Source organism: Panthera leo, chromosome B1 (assembly GCF_018350215.1).
Source record: "Panthera leo isolate Ple1 chromosome B1, P.leo_Ple1_pat1.1, whole genome shotgun sequence".
NCBI lineage: Eukaryota > Metazoa > Chordata > Mammalia > Carnivora > Felidae > Panthera > Panthera leo.
In genome coordinates this window covers 131,596,738-131,611,478 of record NC_056682.1, presented here as the reverse complement: position 1 = coordinate 131,611,478, position 14,741 = coordinate 131,596,738, and the positions used below count along the sequence as shown (strand labels likewise).

At 36.7% G+C, this 14,741-nt stretch overlaps 1 protein-coding gene and 1 pseudogene across 5 annotated transcripts in view; one reads left to right on the top strand and one right to left on the bottom strand.

Moving 5' to 3' along the window:
- The window catches only part of FAM13A (family with sequence similarity 13 member A), a 357,659-nt gene that overhangs the window by 185,182 nt on the left and 157,736 nt on the right, over positions 1-14,741 (bottom strand). The window lies entirely within an intron of this gene.
- Positions 1,543-2,118, top strand: LOC122217218 (annotated as a pseudogene).

Sequence of the window (14,741 nt, the reverse complement as noted above, 5' to 3'; positions counted from 1 at the left end):
TGGGGAAGATCAGTTGACTGTAGAGGCATGGATTTCTATTTAGACTCTGGATTTTGTTCCATGGTCTATATGTTTACTCTTATGTCAGTATCATACAGTTTGATTACTATAGTGTGATGTTACTAGCTTTGCTCTTCTCATTCAAGATTGCTTTGGTCATTTGGGGATTTTCATGGTTCTGTATAAAATTTAGGACTGTATTTTTTTTCCTTCTATTTCTATAAATCATTAGGATTTTGACAGGGACTGTAATGAATCTGTGGATCACTTTGGGCAGTACAGACATTTTAACAATATTAATTTTTCTAATCCACGAACGTGGAATGTGTTTGCATTTATGTTGTCTTTATTTAAAAAAATTTTTTTTCATGTTTATTTATTTATTTTTGAGAGAGAGAGAGAGAGAGAGAGAGAGAGAGACAGAGCGTGAGCAGGGGAGGGGCAGAGAGAGAGGGAGACACAGAATCCGAAGCAGGTTCCAGGCTCTGAGCTGTCCGCACAGGGCCTGACGCGGGGTTTGAACTCGTGAACTGCGAGATCATGACCTGAGCCGAAGTCGGATGCTTGCTTAATTGACAGAGCCACCCAGGCGCCCCTATTTATGTTGTCTTTAATTTATTCATCATTGTTTCACAATTCTTAGTGTATGAGTCTTTCACCCCTTTGGTTAAATTTATTCCTCAGTATTTTATTGTTTTTGTTGCTAACGTGAATGGGATGTTTTCCTGATTTCCTTTCAGATACCTTGTTGTTTGTGTACAGAAACATGACTTTTTTATGTTGATTTTGTTTCTTGCAACTTTCCTGAATTCATTTATTAGTTCTAACAGGTTTTGAGGGGCATGGTTTTTCGCACTTTCTATATGTAAGACCATGCCATATGCAAACAGAGACCATTTCACTTCTTTTCAGATTTGATTCAATTTATCTATCTATCTATCTATCTATCTGGTTTAATTGTTCTGGCTAGGACTTCTGGTACTATGTTGAATTGAAGTGGGAAGAATGTCCATTCTTGCACCTGATTTTGGAGGGAAATCTTTAAGTATTTCCTCATTATGACACTACCTATGGGTTTGTCAGATATGGCCTTCATTATGTTGAAATAAGTTTCCTCTATACCTATTTTTAAAAGGGATTTCATTATGAGTGTTTTAAGCGTTTGTTTCTGTTTTAAGTTTTTTAAGTGTTTAATCACGTTTTTTTCCTTTAATTTTGTTAATGTGATATATCGCATTGATTTGTTTACATTGAAATATTCCCGTATTCCAGGAATAAATCTCACTTGTTCGTGTTGAATGATCCTTTCATGTGCTGTTGAATTTGGTTTGCTAGTATTCTGCTGAGGACTTTTGCAACTATGTTCCTCATTGATACTGAGCTGTAGTTTTCTTTTCTTGCAGTGATGTTGTCTGGTGTAGTAGCAGGGTAATGCTGGCCTCATCACATGAGTTTGAAAGCATACCCTCTTCTGCTTATTGAAGAGTTTAAGAAGGATTAGTTTTTTGTTTTGTTTTGTTTTTTTCTGCATCTACTTTGACAATGAAGACCATTCTCAGCAGTCAAACTACCAACATTTCAGAAAATGCTGACATCACTCTGAAGTGTTACCTGAAGCATTGTTTTTGTGAAGATCCCCAGAGGAACCATGCAGGTGGACTTCAACCACATCAGTGTAGGACTCAGTCTTTTTGAAAAGAAAAAGAAGGGGTTCCAGTTTGACAAATGGTGGGAAAATAGAAAGGAACTAGCCACTATTTGTACTACCTGTAGCAATGTACAGAACATGATCAGGGTGGTACACTGGACTTCAATTCTAATATGAGGTCTGTGTATGCTCACTTTCCCATCAATGTCATTATTCAGGACAATGGTTCTCTTGCTGAATTCCAAAGTTTTATGGTCAAAAAATACATTCACAGGGTTTGGATGAGGCCTGCCATGGCTTGTTTAGTATCTGAAGCCCAGAATGATGAGTTAATTCCTAAAGGAAACAACACTGAACTTGTATCAAATTTTTTCAGTAAGCCACAACAGCTAAAAACAAGGATATCATAAAATTTTTGGATGGGATCTGTTTCTGAAAAAGGAACAGTTCAGCAAGCTGACCAGATCTAAGCTGTCCAGCTATAGAAACAGCAAGATGTCAGATGATACCTCTGACTTATTTGTGATGTTTTGAAGATGCAATAAAAGTTGTGTATTTTTAAAAAAAGAAGGCAGATTAGTATTAATTCTTCTTTGAAAGAAATCTGGTATTGAGGTTTTCATTGTTGTTGGAAGTTATTTGATTACTGAGCCAATCTCCATTTTTGTTTGTTCAGGTTTTCTGTTTCTTAATTCAGTTTTGATAGGCTGCATGTTCCTAGGAATTTATTCATTTCTTCTAGGGTATCCAATTTGTTCACATATAGTTGGTCATAGTAGTCCCTTAGGATCCTTTTCATTTTTTTTTTTTAAATTTTTTTTTTAACGTTCATTTATTTTTGAGACAGAGAGAGACAGAGCATGAAGGGGGGAGGGGCAGAGAGAGAAGGAGACACAGAATCAGAAGCAGGCTCCAGGCTCTGAGCCATCAGCCCAGAGACCGACGTGGGGCTTGAACTCACGGACCGCGAGATTGTGACCTGGCTGAAGTCTGACGCTTAACCAACTGCGCCACCCAGGCGCCCCAGGATCCTTTTCATTTTTTTTTTTTTTTAATTTTTTTTTTCAACGTTTTTTATTTATTTTTGGGACAGAGAGAGACAGAGCATGAACGGGGGAGGGGCAGAGAGAGAGGGAGACAGAATCGGAAACAGGCTCCAGGCTCCGAGCCATCAGCCCAGAGCCTGACGCGGGGCTCGAACTCACGGACCGCGAGATCGTGACCTGGCTGAAGTCTGACGCTTAACCGACTGCGCCACCCAGGCGCCCCTCCTTTTCATTTTTGAGGTAGCTATTGTAATCTCTCCTCTTTCCTTCTAATTTTGAGTCTTCTTTCTTCTTTGTTAGTAAGTCTAGTTAAGGGGTTATTAATTTTTTAAATCTCTTCACACAAAACTCAGTTTTTTTAAAAAAAAATATTTTAACGTTTATTTATTTTTGAGAGACAGAGATACAGCACGTGTTGGGGAGGGGCAGAGAGAGAAAGGGAGACACAAATCCGAAGCAGGCTCCAGGCTCTGAGCTGTCAGCACAGAGCCTGATGTGGGGCTTGAACCCACGACTGCAAGATCATGACCTAAGCCGAAGTTGGACGCTTAACCGACTGAGCCACCCAGATGTCCCACAAAACTTAGTTTTATTGATTTTTCTATCATTTTCTGTTATTTCTGCTCTAATCTTTATTATTTCTTTTCTTCTGCTAATTTTGGGTTTACTGTGTTCTTTTCCCAGTTCCTTGAGTTATAAAGTTAGGATGTTTGAGAAATTTGTTTTTTATGTCAGCATTTATCACAATAAATTTCCCTCCTAGCATCTTAAATGTTCCTCCTTCCTTTTTGTAGCATCATATAAGTTTTGGTGTGTTGTGTTTTTGTTTTAATTTGTCTTAAGATGCTTTTTAAATTCCCTTCTGATATCCTTTGTGACCCAGTGTTGTTTAATAGTGTACTGTTTTGTTTTCAACTATTTGTGAATACTCCCATTTTCCTACTGTTATTGATTTCTAATTTCATTCAACTAAAGTTGAAAAAGATACCCAGGATGATTTCAATCTTCTTAAATTTGTTAACTTTTGTATTGTCATCTAAGATGTAATCTACCCAGGAGAATGTTCTGTGTGCACTTGAGAAGAATGTATATTCTTCTGTTGTTGGGTAGAAACTCCTGAACATGTCTGTAAGGTCTATTTGGTCTATAGCATTCTTCAAGTCAACTGTTCATTAATTCTTGTCTAGTATTCTGTTATTGAACGTGGGGTTGAAGTCTTCCCAGTATTATTGTATTGCTGTCAATTTCTCTCCAGATCTGTAAGTATTTGCTTGATGTATTTAGGTCTTCAAATGTTGGGTACACTTATATTTATAATTGTTAAATCTTCCCACAGAACTGACCATTTTATCATTATGATATGATCTTCTTTGCCATAGAGATTTTTTGACTTAAAGTTTATTTTTTTCCTGATATAAATATAGCCACCTGGTTTCTTTTGGATACCATTTTCAGGGAATACTTTTTTTCCAGTCTTACATTTTCAACCTCTGTGTGCCCTTAAATCTAAAGTGAGACTTGGGGCACCTGGGTGGCTCAGTTGGTTGAGCATCTGACTCCTGACTTCAGCTCAGGTAATGATCTCTCACCATTCATGAGTTCAATCCCAGCATTGGGCTCTGTGCTGACAGTGCAGAGCCTGCTTGGGATTCTCTCTCTCCTTTCTCTCCCCCTCCTTCACTCGTTCACATGCATGCTCGCTCTCTAAAAATAAATAAACTTAAAAAAAAATAAAGTGAGACTCTTATGGAGAGCATATTGCTGGATATTGGTTTATTTTTTTTCAAGTTTTTATTTGAATTCCAGTTAGTTAACATATAGTGTAATATTAGTTTCAGGTATAGAATTTAGTGATTCATCACTTACATACAATATCCAGTGCTCATCACAACAAGTGCCCTCCTTAACACCCATCATCCATTTAGCCCATCCCCTCACCCACCTCCCCTTCAGCAACCCTGTTTGTTCTCTATAGTTAAGAGTCTGTTTATGATTTGCCTCTCCTTTTTTCCCACTAAGTTCATGTTTTGTTGCATAAATTCCACACGAGTGAAATTGTATGGTATTTGTCGTTTACTGACTTATTTCACCTAGCATAATACTCTCTAGTTCCATCCATGTCATTGCAAATGACAAGATTTCATTCTTTTTTATGGCTGAATAATATTCCATTGCATATATATACACCACATCTTCTTTATTGACTGATAAATGGATGTTGGTTTTTAAAAATCCATTCAGCCACGCTATTCCTTCTGGAGAGTTTAACCCATTTATATTTAAAGTAATTATTGATAGGTGAGGACTTATTGTGATTTTGCTCATTGTTTTGTTTTGCATTTGTTTTGTTCTGTTTTTCCACTCTTTCATTTGTTATTTAATTTTTTTGAAATGGTTTGCTTTGGTTCTTTTCTCATCTTCTGTGGAACTATTATCGGGTTATATTTTTTCATTGTGGTTATCTTGAGGTTGCCTAAAATATTTTTGCAGCTATAATAATCTATTTTATATTGATAACCATTTAACTTTAGTAACATAATTCCACACTTTTACCATCCTGACATACTTCGCTTTCTTGTGGTCAGAATTTGCTTCTTTTTAAATTGTGTGTCCATTAATAAATTTTTATTTTTTAATTTTTTAGGATTAAAAGTAATTTACACATCACTATTATAATGTAACATTATTCTGCATTTGTCTATATTTTTACTTTTAGGGGCACCTGGGTGGCTCAGTCAGTTAAGCATCGACTTCAGCTCAAGTCATGATCTTACAGTTTGTGAGTTCGAGCCCTGTGTCGGGCTCTGTGCTGACAGCTGGGAGGCTGGAGCCTGCTTCAGATTCTGTTTCTCTCTCTCTCTCTTTCTCCCCCTCCCCTGCTCATGCTCTCTCTCCTTCTCTCTCTCTCAAAAATAAACATTAAAAAATGTTTCATATATTTACTTTTACAGTGAGATTTATGCTTCTGCCTGTTGTACACCATACTTTTATTTCAGTTTGAAGATCTCTTTTTAGCATTTCTTTCAATGTAGGTCTGGTGGTGACAAACTTCCTCAGTTTTTGTTTATCTGGCTCAGTTTTCGTTTTGTTCCCTTGGTTTGTTATTTATTCTTAAGGGATAATTTTTCCAGCTATAGTATTTTTTTTTGTTTTTTTTTCTTTTAGTGCTTTGAATATGTCAGTCTACCCTTTCCTTGCCTGTAAGGTTTATTCTGAGAAATCCACTAGTAAACTTATATAGGGGTGGAGGGCTATATGTGATGAGTCGTTTTTCTCTACTTTCAAATTCTTTGTCCTTTATTTTTGACAGTTTGATTACAATGTGTCTCAGTATAGGTTTCTTTGGGTTGATCCCATTTGAAGTCCTTTGAACTTCATAAATCTGAATGCCCATTTCTCTCAAATTTGGAAACTTTCCAGCCTTTTTTTTTTTAAAGTAGGCTTTCTACCCCCTTTTTTTTCACTCTTCTCTGGGACTTCTGTAATACACATATTGATTTACTTAATGTCTCATAAATCCTGTAGGCTCTCTTCATTCTTTTTCATTCTTTTTAATCTTGTGACTGGCTAATTTCAGATGACCTATATTTGAGTGTGCTGATTCTTTCTTCTGCTGGACTGAGTCTGCTGCTGAAGCTCCCTACTGCATTTTTTCATTTCACTCATTGTATTCTTTTGCTCCAGAATTTGAGTGGTAATTTTTATGATTTCTCTTTGTTGAACTTAATTTGTTCATGTATTGTTTTCTCGATTTCATTGAGTTATTTATCTGCATTCTCTTGTAGTTTGCTGAGCTTCTTTAAAACAATTATTTTGAATTGTCAGGCATTTCACAGATCTCCATTTCTTTGGGGGTCAGCTCCTGGGAATTTTCTGTGTTCCTTTGCTGCTGTCATGTTTCCTTGATTTTCCATGTTATTTATTTTCATATGTTGGTGTCTTCACTCAGCTGTTGTAAGCAACAGCAGAGACTATAGGGGTCCTCAAGACTGTGGTTGTTCATAGTGACAGTGAGGGCTGCTGGGGTCCTTTTGTTCTTTTTTACATCCACAGAGGGAAATCAAAGCCAAGAGGATCCTTGTTGGTAAAAAATGTGCTTTGGCCTGTAGAATAATCTGATGCAGGTAAAATGCTTTTGTCTACACTTATCTATGTGGCCATTCTTGGTTTTTGAGCTCCATTTAGTTGCTAGGTCTTCTTCATTGTACTCTGAAGCTTTCCCAGAGCTACTTTCATCCATTAGTGGTTGTCAGGTCATTGTTTTTGTGGGTGAACCAGGGCTGGGCCTCCTATACTGCCTTCTTGCTTATGTGCTCAGCTTTTGCTTTGTGTTCTGTGAAATACCCCATGTACTTCCAAACAAGTACTTTACTTTTCCTTTGTTTTTTAGTCTTATTTTAGCCACATTTCCTTTTTTATTGTTTGCAACCAAAGTACTTTAAGTTATGCAAATATTTACTACGGTGTCACTTATAGTGTCGTCACTCAGTAGAAAAATGTGTAATAAAATCTTGCAATAATGATGATGATAATCAAAATAGAATACTGGTTATCACTTACATAGTACTTACTATAGGCATGGCATTTTTCTAAGTGATTATATATTTATTTATGTTATCTTCACAATAACCTCTCATAACCCTATGAGATATATACTTTTGCTATCTAAATTAAAAAATATATATTTATTTTTACAGAGAGAAAGAGCACATGCATGAGTTGGGGAGGAGCAGAGAGAGAATCCCAAGCAGACTCCGTGCTGTCAGCACAGAGTCTGATGTGGGGCTTGATCTCACAAACCTTGAGATCATGACCTGGGCCAAAATCGAGTCAGATGCCTAACCAACTGATCCACCTCAGTGCCCCTATCTAAATTCCTTATAATATAGAAATTGATGTATTGAATGTAAAAGTAGCTTGTCCATAGTCACACACCTAATAAGTGGCAGAGCTGGAATTTGAAACTAAGCAGTCTGTCTCCAAAGGACTGCTATTAACTGTATAAAAGAATTCTGGAAGAATCCTTCCTATTGATCGGATAAGGAAATGTTGAAAGTTAGGTAATCCTGAAAGTAAATTACAACAGGACGATTTAAAAATGATACATAGAGACCCCTGGGTAGCTCAGTTGGCTGAGCATCTGACTTTTTTTTTTTTTTTAATGTTTATTTATTTTTGAGAGAAAGAGAGCATGGGAGCAGGAAAGGGGCAGAGAGAGAGGGAGACACAGAATCCGAAGCAGGCTCCAGGCTCTGAGCTGTCAGCACAGAGCCTGATGCGGGGCCCAAACCCATGAACCGTGAGATCATGACCTGAGCCAAAGTCGGCCACTCAACCTACTGAGTCACCCAGGCACCCCATGAGCATCTGACTCTTGATTTCAGCCAGGTCATGATCCCAGGGTCATGGGATCAAGCCCCATGTCAAGCCTGCTTAAGATTCTCTTTCTTTCTCTGCCCCTCCCCACCATCTGGATGTATGTCCACTTTCTCTCAAAAAAAAAAAAAAAAAAAAGAAAAGAAAAATTAAAATTTTAAAAATGATACATATAAATAATACTTTTTTTTTTACTTTAAAACACTGAAATGTTCATTTATTTTCCAGTCTTTTGATGTGGGCATATTTTTGGGAATAGTCCAAGAGCTTGGAATTCCATACCTTTTTCCTTGTATAAACCACAATCATCATGTATCACCTATACAAAGTAAAAATGTAAACCTCTTAATCTTTATCAAGTCTTTCCAATGTATTCAACTTTCCTTTTGTAACAGAAATAATTCTTTGTGTACACCATACCATCTCCTCATTTCCTCTGTGTCCTCTCCTTAGGCACCAGGAAGACTACATTTCTAGTCTCTCTTACAGGTTGGGAGCAATATGACTGAATCTGCTCAATCGAATTTAAGAAGTGTTTTAAACCACTTCCAGGTGTAGTCAGAAACCTATCCCATATTCTAAACCTCTTCTTTTCCTGCTGAAGCAATTTTAGAGGAGGGTTTAGAAAAAATGGAGGAGGGCTGCTCAACTCACTGCACTATGAAGTGACTGAGAAATAACCTTGAATTATATTAATCCACTAAGACTTCAGAATCTCTTACAGAAGCTTGTATTAATTACTCTGAAACCATTTTCCTACAAATAGTTATAATGGCGTTAACATTGCATTTGTTTAATTAAATTATACAGGTACTGTAAAGAATAAACTGGCATGAATAGTTTTGGGAAAAGACAAAACTTTTGATTAGCATAAAGTAAAACCAGTAATGAACAAGTATATGAGAGAATAGCTTATTAGCCACCAGCCTTCAGCGTTGCCATGGACAGCAGTCAGCAGGCTTTAAAAGCAAATGCAGAGAATTGATTAAACTGGCAAATCAGTTGGATAGAGTTCTGTTAAGCAAACTGTTATTGTGTACTCTAGAAATGTGAACCAGTACTAATTCCAAGAATAGTTACATGACTTTCCTAGTATAAATTTGAGTTAGCTTTTATTTAGGTGTACATGGTGCAATTCAATAGATGTTTTTGAGTAAATATAAGAAACTAGAGTAAGTGCTTTGGGAGACACAAGAATGTATGAGTTACTCTACAATTTTTAGAGAAAAAAATGAAGGATAAGTAAATAGGAGATCTTGTTCTAACCCTTGAAAAACCTATAATGCAATACAAGAGGAGGAAAGCAACTCACCCAATGCAAAATGCAAGACTTGTCCTAAAAGAAGGAGAAAGAAAGTGCCCTTAGACAATAGAGGAGATGGAGATTAACTGCACCTGGAGATGAGAGGGGGCTTCATTGAGCGAGTAGAATTTGAGACGTCTTAGGTTGGACTCCCATCTACCCAATTGAGAGTAGGCACTACAACAAGGATTGAGGGCAAGTAGTTCATTTGAGTGGTTCAGCAGGGAAATGGGTGACAACGGATGGAAGAAAAGAGCTAATAAAGGTGTCATTACCAAGCTAGTAGAGCTTCTGCAGTAGTTCTGAGACTCCAACTTGGAAAGCTCTGGGAAACACTTTAAAACACACACAACAGAATGATTCCAACCAAGGAGTAAAAGGAGCTGGGAATATAAACCTCCTGTTCCTCAGTCATTAGTTAAGGGCTGCTCCTGGAGGTATATTCCTTTCTAGGCACTTGTGAGTCACAGAAATATAATTTCTATCTTCAACTGAAGAAAAGAGCAGAAATTTAGCACTAAAGCAAATTCAAGTAATCTTTTGAAAATCTGCAAATATGCAAGTGAATTTCCATTTACTGAGGGTCTCTACTTGCCAAATACACACAATATAATGATTTAAAATAGGCAACTTCTGAGATGTCAGATCCCAAATATTGTCATCTCACTGTAAGTCATTTAAAGGTTCTAGGGCACAATGTTTTCATAAGCAAAGCACTTTAGTCTGTCTTCTGTTAAATATTTTTCATAATAGGAAAGAAGGAATTTAACACCTGGCAGACATATCTCATCTATTCCAATGATTCCTGAGCTTTCTAGTGTTTATATGTGAACACTCTACAAAATGTCTGGGGAAAAGAAATTAACAGCAATATGAATTATAAACACGTGACTATGATCTAAAAGAGTCGCAGAACTACCCCAAACTAAACAGTAACTTGTAATTCTACTTTTATTACTTAATAACTTTTAATACTACTTTTATTACTTAATGCTTTACATTCATTGATAACCTAATCAGTTGCAGCTACTGGAAAGTGACTATTTGAATCATGCAAACAACATTCTATTATGCAATTTTATCTTTGTTTCTTAAACATCATTTACTATATTTTTTAGCCTTCAAATTCAGAACCAATATAAAAGGTACAGCTCACTGTCCAAAGAAAGGTCTTATCTGAATAAACCAGCAAATAAACTTTAAGTTATTGCTACCTCTGAGTTCCTAGGTGCTCAAAATGATAACATTTTGCTGAGTACTAGTCACTTTCACTATGTAAGTTCACCCACACATAAAGGTAACAGCCAAATTACAAAGCATTAGACAGCATAAACACCAAAACATTTTTTATTTCCTATTATGACTCCACTGCTTCCCAGTTTGGAGTATTCTTGAGGGGCTATAGAAGAGGTTAGGAGTAGTAAATGCATAAAGGACTAGAATCAGAACAGAAATCTTTCCTGACACCAAATTACTACAACACATACTGAATGAATAAATGTGTAAATATTCATGGCATTGATATTCCAACTTAAACTAAGATTTTGGTTATTTCCATATTTGGCCTATAATGAGTACTTTGAGTTTAAAACTCAACTCTGTCGTTTACTACTCTTGATCCTGAATCATCTACTCTTTAGACTTCCTCACATTCAAAGCAGAATTAAGTTCATTTACTTCATGGGGCTACCGTGAGAAGTACATGAGATAATATGTATAGAAAATTTTGTATAATATCTGACATAAATATCTCCCTTTTGTCCCTCTGTTCCTGCACTGATTCTATGAGTTTGTTATAGACTAGAAGTTCCTTTAGGGACAGGGGCAGGGGTCTTGCTTATTTTCTGAGGAGGCTAACACTTAGAGTTTTGCACAGGGTAGGTAGGCATTTACTAAGAAAATAAGTGAACATTTGAAGTTAATTTGCTTAAACTGTAGCCCTAAATGAAAAATAAAGACACATGCAATTTTTTGAGCATGAAAAAGACGTGGGAAATAATTTCAGAAGTTTATGTAATCTATCAATTTATGTGACTTTTACTCTACAGGAACAAGACTGAACTTTGTAATCAAACTTGTCATACCACATTATTGATAAGTGAGTACTTCCCTCAAACTAATCACTATGAAAGGTTATTCTAATATTTTTCTTTTGCTTAAAAACATGTTTTTAGCTGTTTTGAGAGTTTGTTTATGAGTCACACAGGAAAATCAGCATAATTATTTGATAGCCATATTTCAATTTTAAACACAAAAATTAATATTTAATCATAACTCCCCAACTTAGTGACCTGCTGTGGTTCAAAAGGACTACTGATTATTTCCCGTTATCAAATGAAGCATTAAAGTACAAAGATTTCCCAGTCCAATGATGACAATGCCCAATACAACGCATGAATGACATATGTTCTGAAGTCAATTTCAAAAGAAATTCCCCAAGGTATAATGAGCAATAGTGACACTGCCTAATAAAGACAGTCTCAGAAGATGTTTATGTGGAATACAGTGATACTCATCCAGAACCTCTAGATGGATATTTAACAACATATTAATCACATTATTTTGTGTATTATATATGAGGCCCATTAGCCCTATTAAACACATACAAATGTAATTTATTCACAAAGCATGCAAATAATATGTATATACTAGGCAGACCAGGCTCGCCTCCTTCCCAACTACATCAGTATCTGCCATCCTCTTGGGTAAATTCAGGGCCAATAAGAACAAACCATCAGTGTGTTTATTCATCATCTTTAACCATCCCCTTTCCAATGACTTTCTCTTCTCCACTTCAGTCACTCATTCTCATGAATACAACCTAAATCTTGTCGCCACTCCAGACTGCTCCACCTCTAAAATTACTGATATAAACATCTATTCTCTGTTCACAGCTTACCACTCTTCTAGCCTGCTTGCTCCCATCTCAAATATTCTCTGGCCTAACTAAGGTCACAAGTACCTCCTGTTGTGTTATCCTTTCATATCCTAACTCACCTGTCAGCTCTTCTCACCACTTTCACTATCATTACCCTGGCCCAAGCCACCAGCATTTCTTAATCAGGCTATTGTGATAAACTCCCAATGGGTCTCTCTTCTTCTGTTTATTCCTTTCAATAGTCTGTTCTCTGCCTAGTAGTTCCAGTAATCCTTTTAATATATAAGTCACGTCAGGGCACTCTTTTGTTCACCACTGTCTAATAAAATACTGTCAGGGTAAAAGTCAAAGTCCTTACCATGACCTTTAAGAGCATCCATGATCTGGTCTCCTGATGCCTCTTTGACCTCATTTCTTTAACTTTCTCCCTAGCTCAGTGTCATTCAACCATACTAGCCTTATCAATTCTGCTTTAACAGACAAAATAGGTATACTCCCACCTCAAGGCTCTGTACTCCTCTTCTTCCTGTATGGAAAGCTGTTCTCTCAAGTGTCTTCATGGCTTGCTCCTTCCTGCAAGTTTCTGTTCAAATGTCCCAATGTCAATGAAGCATTTTGACCGCCCTATTTAAATGAGCAAATGCCATTCCTCTACTTTACCAGTATTAGTTCTCCCTCTCTTTCCTTTTGTTCCACAGAATCTATCACCATCTGACATACTAATTTCTTATTTATTTCCTTATTTATTGTATTTTCATTAGAATATGAGCTTCATAAAGGCAGAGACTTGTCTATTGCTTACTATTGCCTAGAATAATGCTTTGCACATAGCAGGCACTCAGTAATTATTTAGATTTAATAAATTCAGCTTAGATTACATGGTGCATTACCTAAACCATATTTAAGCCACCAAATTTTGTGTATGTAAATATGTGGGTGATTAAGATAAGTCTTGAATATGAGGGAAAAACTCTTAAGTCTTGGATTTAGATCCTCCTATGAAGACAGACTACAGAATTACTCTGAAGCTAAAGATATTAAACTACAGCTGTTAGAGGTCTACTTGAAAGATAAGTTTCTCCTAACCTAGTTATTTAGAAATGCAGATTTGATCTTCCAGTTTGGCAAAATAAAGGCATTTCTATTATGCTCCTTCCTTGAAACCTACCAAAGCCAAAAACAGTGAAAAAGAGAAAAGAAAGCTGCACCTTAAGAAAGAAATGGCCATAACTATAAAGAACCAACTGTGAACATGACTTGCCAAATTCAGCAAAATGTGGATGAAAATGCCAAGAGCCAACATATATATTCTGAGACCTCCAACAGACAACAGTTTTCTCCAAATGTCACAGTCCTAAGAGGTCTATCCAAAATTCCTTTGATTGAAGTAGCTAGATTGGACATGCCCATACCATTGCAGAATCTGGAAAAACCTTATAGGGACCTTAGTTCACTCCCAGAATGAGAGAGAGAGAGAGAGAGAGAAAGAGAGAGAGAGAGAGAGAAGTTGAAGAACTGTCCTATAGATAAACCTTTTTCCTCATTTTGCCTTGGCTCTGGAGAGGCTTGTCTACAAGTGTGGTTGATGGATGTGTTGTACAAGCCATGATCAATTTTGTGGCACTGACCAGAGTCAGTTGAGTAGAAATAGATATTAAGCTACTCCCCTGAGAGCTTATTACAAACAGGCTGCTCTGAAGAATGACACCAACTTCCTGCTTGCACCAAAGAGATAAAGGAAAAATCTAAAGTGCAACTTAAAATAAGTCCATCTTGTTCTTAAAACCTCTCATTATTCTCCCATTCCTGTGAGTGTTAACTCCACAGTTAAACTGCATACTAGTTCACTTGACTATGTAGCTCTTGTGCTACTTCCTATGGCCTGGCCAGAAACGTCTGCTCACCATTACACAAAGAATACATGACTTAAAGCATATCCTTCTGCCTGGAAGATTCTCTGCTTGCTTCCCTGTTCACGTCCTCTTCCTAGCAACTAATGGAAATCCCATTTTTCACAGAGCCACTTCAAAACTCTACTCTTCCATAAACTACTACTTTTAAAAAATAATTCATTTTCAGGGCACCTGGGTGGCTCAGACAGTGGAGCATCTGACTCTGGGTTTTGGCTCAAGTCTTGATCTCACGGTTTATGAATGCAAGCCCCACACTGGGTTCTATGCTGATGGTGCAGAGCCTGCTTGGGATTCTCTCTCTCTCTCTCTCTCTCTCTCTCTCTCTCAAAAATAAACATTAAAAAAATTCATTTTCAAAAAACATACCTGACTACACATATTAAATACCAAAATCACTTTTCTGTCCATTGAAGGGACAATCATATTCAATTCTTACTTTTCCAGATACAAGAGGATACTTAATATTACCATAATTAAACAAAAAAACCCTAAAATAGTGAATAGCAAGAAATGTCTAGAGGCAGTAATTCTTTTGTCATGAGTAACACATCTGATTGTCAACTTTATTTTTTTTGCT